The sequence below is a fragment of the Sus scrofa genome, chromosome 7 (genome assembly GCF_000003025.6).
Source record: "Sus scrofa isolate TJ Tabasco breed Duroc chromosome 7, Sscrofa11.1, whole genome shotgun sequence".
NCBI lineage: Eukaryota > Metazoa > Chordata > Mammalia > Artiodactyla > Suidae > Sus > Sus scrofa.
In genome coordinates, this window is record NC_010449.5 from 9918519 (window position 1) to 9924539 (window position 6021).

Here is a 6021-nt window from a genome sequence, read left to right on the forward strand (position 1 = left end):
CTTAACTTTTCCCCCTCTGGGTATTTTCAAATCAATTCCCCCTTTAAGTCTTTTTTTTTTTTTTTTTTTTTTTTTTGTCCTTTTGTCTTTTTAGGGCTGCACCATGACATATGGAGCTTCCCCATCTAGGGGTCTAATCGGAGCTGTAACTGCTGGCCTGCACCACCGCTCATGGCAACGCCGGATCCTTAACCCACTGAGCAAGGCCAGGGATCAAACCTGCAACCTCATGGTTCCTAGTTGGATTCATTTCCACTGCGCCATCATGGGAACTCCTCCGCTTTGAGTCTTAATCATTGAACCTCAGAAGCTAACATACAAACACTCTCTACCACACATAGAACTTGCTCATCGCTTCAAGTTCTGACCTACAGATCTGGCTGAAAACTCAGTCAAAGCAGCAAAGTGATTGTTCCAACCATTACGATTAAAATTTGTTTTCTATAGAATGTAGAGTTTCTCACCTTTGCTGCACAGTAGAATCACCTGAGAAACTTAAAAAAAATAATAATAATAATACTAATACCTGGGCTCCACTACAGAGAAATTAAATCAGAATTTGAGGAGAGGACTTGTAAAGACGTATGAGGATAGAGGCATCTGTTTAATAAATGTCCCCAGGAAATTGTAAAGGCTGGCCCAGGTTAAGGACCGCATGGCTTGCTGCAGCCACAGCTCATCCGACCTTTCACTATTCTTTGGTTTAAGTTCTCGTCTTGATGGAACACATCCTTCAGTAGCCTCCCAAAAAAGGTGTATAGGGTATGCATTTTGTTGAGTCTTTAAGTGTCAAAGGTCTATTTGGTTTTCAGCCTTGGGTAAATATTTGCCTGAGGATAGATGTTTATGTGGAAAATAATGATCCCTCAGAGCTTTGAGGCCATTGCTTGGGAATCCTGTGCTGTTCTTAGACATTCTTATGGAATCCTATGAGCCTCTAAGAAGCATCATGCTATTCTTATTGTCATTCATTTAATTTTTTTCTCTGGAAGGTTTTATGATCTTTATTTCTGGTGTTTTGAAATTATGCAGGGGCATGTGTGTGTGTGTGTGTGTGTGTGTGAGAGAGAGAGAGAGAGAGAGAGAGAGAGAGAGAGAGAGAGAAAGAGAGAGGGAGGTTGCATTGGAATATACTGGGCCGTTTTAGTCGGGACACTCATGTCAAACACTTTAAAAATCATTTCCTGGGGATTTGCATTGTGGCTTGGTTAGTATCCATGAGGAGGTGAGTTTGATCCCTGGCCCCACTCAGTGGGTTAAGGATCCAGTGTTGCCGTGAGCTGTAGCATAGGTCCCAGCTGGCTTGGATCTGGCATTGCTGTGGCTGTGGGAACCTCCATATGCTGCACATCGCAGCCATTACGGCCCCAAATGCATCCACCCCCCCCACCAAAAAGAATCATTTCCTTAATAATTTCCTTCGCTCCATTTTCTCTATGTTCATTTGCTGGGGCTCCTACTAACTGCTTATTTGACCTCTTGAATCGAGCCTTCAGATATTTCTTTTCTTTCTCAGTTTTTCTATTTTTCTCCCCTAAAGATTTCATTGACTCTTTTCTGACCTCACCATTGAATTTATTTCAGCCAGCATTTTAAATTTCTTTTTAATGACTATTCGAGTAAATGTAATATACATTTTTTTTTCTGGGAGTACTTAAGTTGATTTTGACATTTATATGGAAAAATCACCAAGCAAGAAAAGCCAGGAAATTTTTAAGAGAAAGCACATGGAGAGGGAATGCGCCCTATCAGATATAAAATGTACACAAATTCTTAGTAATAAATCCAGTGTGGTGGTGTGCATGGAAAAAAAAAATACTGCAGACAAATCCAAGGAGTAGACTAGAAAGTTCCAAAATAGATGCAACCTTACAGATAAGTTTAACATATGATAAACGTAATGTCTCTAATCAATGGAGTAAAGATGAACTTTCTAGTAAAAGACATTGCAGTCACTGGATAGCCATTTGGAATAAGACAGACTTGGATCCATACTTCATACCACACTTCAGGATAGACTCAGAATTAATCGATGATTTCAATGTTAGGGATTAAAATGGATGGTATACAGATCTCAAATAGAAGAAAATAGGGGTGAATTCCTTTTAAACTAAGGATTAGAGAAGGCCTTTCTAATGATCACTCAAAATTCATAAGTCATCTCAGAAAAGATAAAGTCAACTATATATATAGCAAAAATGTTTATGTGGAAAAAAGCCAAAAATCAAAAGACAGGGAACCTATTTGCAAATTATATCAGAGAAGGCTAATCTCCCTGGAATATATGGATAAATATCTACATGGCTCTATCCATCTATCTATCATCTATCTCTCGTCTCATCCTCTATCCTAGAAGTCAAGACAAAAACAAAAACAAAGAACAAAGGAAATGGGGAGTTCGTGGACAAAAGTCTGTAAGTGACCCTTAAACATAGAAAAATAATAAGGAAAAGATAAATATAAGTGGTACCAGGATGCCATCTTCCACCTGTCAGACTCTTTGCTATCACAGTCTGTCGGAAAGGTTGAGGAGAAACGGGCGCTTCTGTATTTTGTTGATGCAAAACCATACAATCCCTTATCGTGGGAACTCTGGCACTGTCTCCCAAAAATACATATTTCTCTTTGACCCAGCAATCTCTCTTCCAAGAATACATACTATATAATCTACATAAATAGGAAAGGGCATAAGTTTATTGATTGTTGCATAATTTGAAAAATTTAGAGATTAGAAGCAACCTGTGTATTTAGCAATTAAGTAATGGTTAAATAAACTAAGACATTTGAGGAATATGGAATACTATGCGGCTATGAAAAGGAATGTGGAAGATCCCTATGGATGTGAAGAGATCTATCTACAAGCTATGTCATCAAGTGATGAAAACAGGGTGCAGAAACAGTGTATAGAGTATATTAATGGAATGTATACACTGTGCCTCCTTTGGTGTAAAAGAGATGGAATAAGAATATCTATTACATTTGTCTTCATTAATATAAAAATACCTAAAAATACCAGAGAGATAAATAAGAAACTAAGAAACATATTCTCTTTGGGGGGGGAACAATTAATCAGTACTCAATTTCTCCAAGGATATTAAATATCTTTGAATGAGTTAATGGAGTTTTGTTTGTTTTCCTGTTTCCTGAATTATTTACTTTCATCTTTTTAATCAGTTAGGAAAACTTTCGACTACAAGTAGCAAAAAACTTAAAAAAGCAGTTTATTTTTCTCATATACAGGCATACCTTATTTTATCATCCTTCCTAGATAATTGTGGTTTTTTGAAATTGAGGGTTTGAGGCAACCTTGGGCTGAGCAGATCTATTGGTGCCATTTTTCTAACAGCGTTTTCTTATTTCATGTCTCTGTGTCACATTTTGGTAATTCTTGCAATATTTCAAACTTTTTATTATTATTATGTTTGTTCTGGTGATCAGTGATCAGTGATCTGAGATAACTACTACAACTTGCTGAAGGCCCAGATAATGGTTAGTCTTTTTTAACAATATATATATTTTAACTATATTTAAAAAAATACTAACTAGTATTTTTTAACTATATATATATATTGACTATATATATATATATTTATATTTATATTTACATTTATTTAAGGCCACATTGTGCCATATGGAAGTACCCAGGCTAGGCATTGAATTGGAGCTACAGCTGCTGGCCTATGCTGGAGCCACAGCAACACTGAATCCTTAACCCACTGAGCAAAGCCAGGGATCAAACCTACATCCTCACAGACATTATGTTGGGTTCTTAACCCACTGAGCCACAGCAGGAACTCCAGCAATAATTTTTTTTTTTGGTCTTTTTGCTATGTCTTGGGCCACCCCCGCGGCATGTGGAGGTTCCCAGGCTAGGGGTCCAATCGGAGCTGTAGCTGCCAGCCTACGCCAGAGCCACAGCAACTCAGGATCCGAGCCGCGTCTGCAACCTACACCACAGCTCACGGCAACGCCGGATCATTAACCCACTGAGCAAGGGCAGGGATCGAACCCGCAACCTCATGGTTCCTAGTCGGATTCGTTAACCACTATGCCACGACGGGAACTCCAGCAATAATATTTTTAATTAAGGTATGTACATTGTTCTTTTAGATGTAATGCTATTGCACACTTAGTGAACTACTGACTGTATTATAGATATAACTCTTATAGCCACCAAGAAACCTAAAAAATTGTGTGATTTGCTATATAATGATATTTATTTAATCACAGTGGTTTGGAAGTGAATCTGCAGTATCTCTGAGGCCTGCCTGTAATGAGAAATATGGCGATAGGCAGATGCTGAGCTTTGGTCAGGGCTAGCATCTCTCAAGTTCTTTTGGCCTTTCCCTCATGACCATAACGTTGTTGCCGTAGCTCCAAGTATCACATCTGCATTCATGATAAGAAAAAAGGATAGAAAGGGTAATGCCAGCCATTTCTGATGCTTTTATTCCGCAAAGCAAAAGTTTTTCTAGGAGCCCCTAACAGACCATCCTAAACTGGATCATTTGGCTCCTCAAAAAGAATGAGATTCTCATACCTGCCTTGGACCAGTGATGAGTCACTATCCAGAACTGGGTATGTCACCACCTAAAATACATGCAGTCTTCTGATAAAGAAGTGGAGCGTGGCAGGGTAGCCTCTGGTTTCTTTTTGTCCACTTAAAACTCTGGTTGAGAGTTTTCTTCCGGAATCACTGGTTGTCCGTTTTTATCTACGAGTGGGGTGTCAAAAAAAGTAGGTGGGAAGGAGGCATACGTTGCTTGGGGGTAATCCAGGGGCAGAGAGTCTATCCATCTTTTGCAGAACCCCAAGTATCAGTAAGAGGAAGTGGTTTCTGTGGTCCTCTTTAATCCCTCCAGAGAAGAATCCTTCTGTCCAGGTCTGCCTTGGAGGAGGCCGAGGCGGCTGGGGATAGGTGTCAGAGGGAGGGGTCAGAGGTCAGCCTATTCCCCTCCCAGGCTCTCTGACTGATCAGCTAATCATTCCCCTGATGACAGCAGCAAGACTCAAGACTCTCCCCCCAGTTTCTGATATCTTCAAGGCAGTGGTTTTCAACAGGGAACGATTTTGTTCCCCAGGCAGGGTTGCCGGATTTAGCAAATAATTATACAAGGTGACCAGTCACATGTGAACTTGAGACAAAACAGCAAATAATTTTTTAGTATACGTAGGTTCCAAACATTGCATTATTTATCTGAAATTCACGTTGAACTAGTCATCCTATATTTTACCTGATTACCTGGTGGTATCCAGGGAATAGTATTGGTGACGTCTGGAGACAGTTTTGGTTGTTACAACTCCAGGAGCAGGTAGAGGCCAGGGATGCAGTTAAATGACCCAGAAAGGTCTCCCGGCACAAAGGATTGTCAGGTCCAAAATGTCATTGGTTCCAAGGCTGAGAAATCCTGCTCTGACGCAAAGCCTTTTCTTTTCAGCTTCTCTAGAGACTAAAGCCCAGACTCCCGCCTGACATTTTGTGGCTGGAGTGGGGGCGCATTCCTTTATTTTTAAAATCTCAGCATGATCTATTATCCAGGTTCACAGCAAAGACTCAAGCATTCTTTTCCTCGTAGTTTTCATCTACAGCTAATAGGCAGACCAAGGATGCGCTGGCCAAGATAAGACAGCAGTCATGTTAAGTGCAGGGGCAGGAGGGCCAGCCTGCGTATGCCCCGGGGAGCCTTGGTAAAGCCCAAATTCAGAGCTGGCCTCACAAAGAAGCTCTGAAGGGCTGAGGGTGGGGGTAGAGGGAGCCTGGCCTGTCTCATTCAGGCCAGAGTTCCACCTTCCTGCCTGTCAGGAAAGGGCTGGGAGCCACACAGCTGCATTTCTCATGAAGAGATGCTTTCTTTGCAGGCCCGGGGGTGGGAGGGGAGCAGGAGGAGAAGGTGGGAATGGTATGACTCGGCTGTTCGTCGGGCGACTTTTCAAAGAACAGGAGAGGAAGGAAGCACGGGTGGGGAAGGCTCTGAATGTTTTCTGGTTATGAGATGTGTATAAATTCAGGGGAGGTTATTT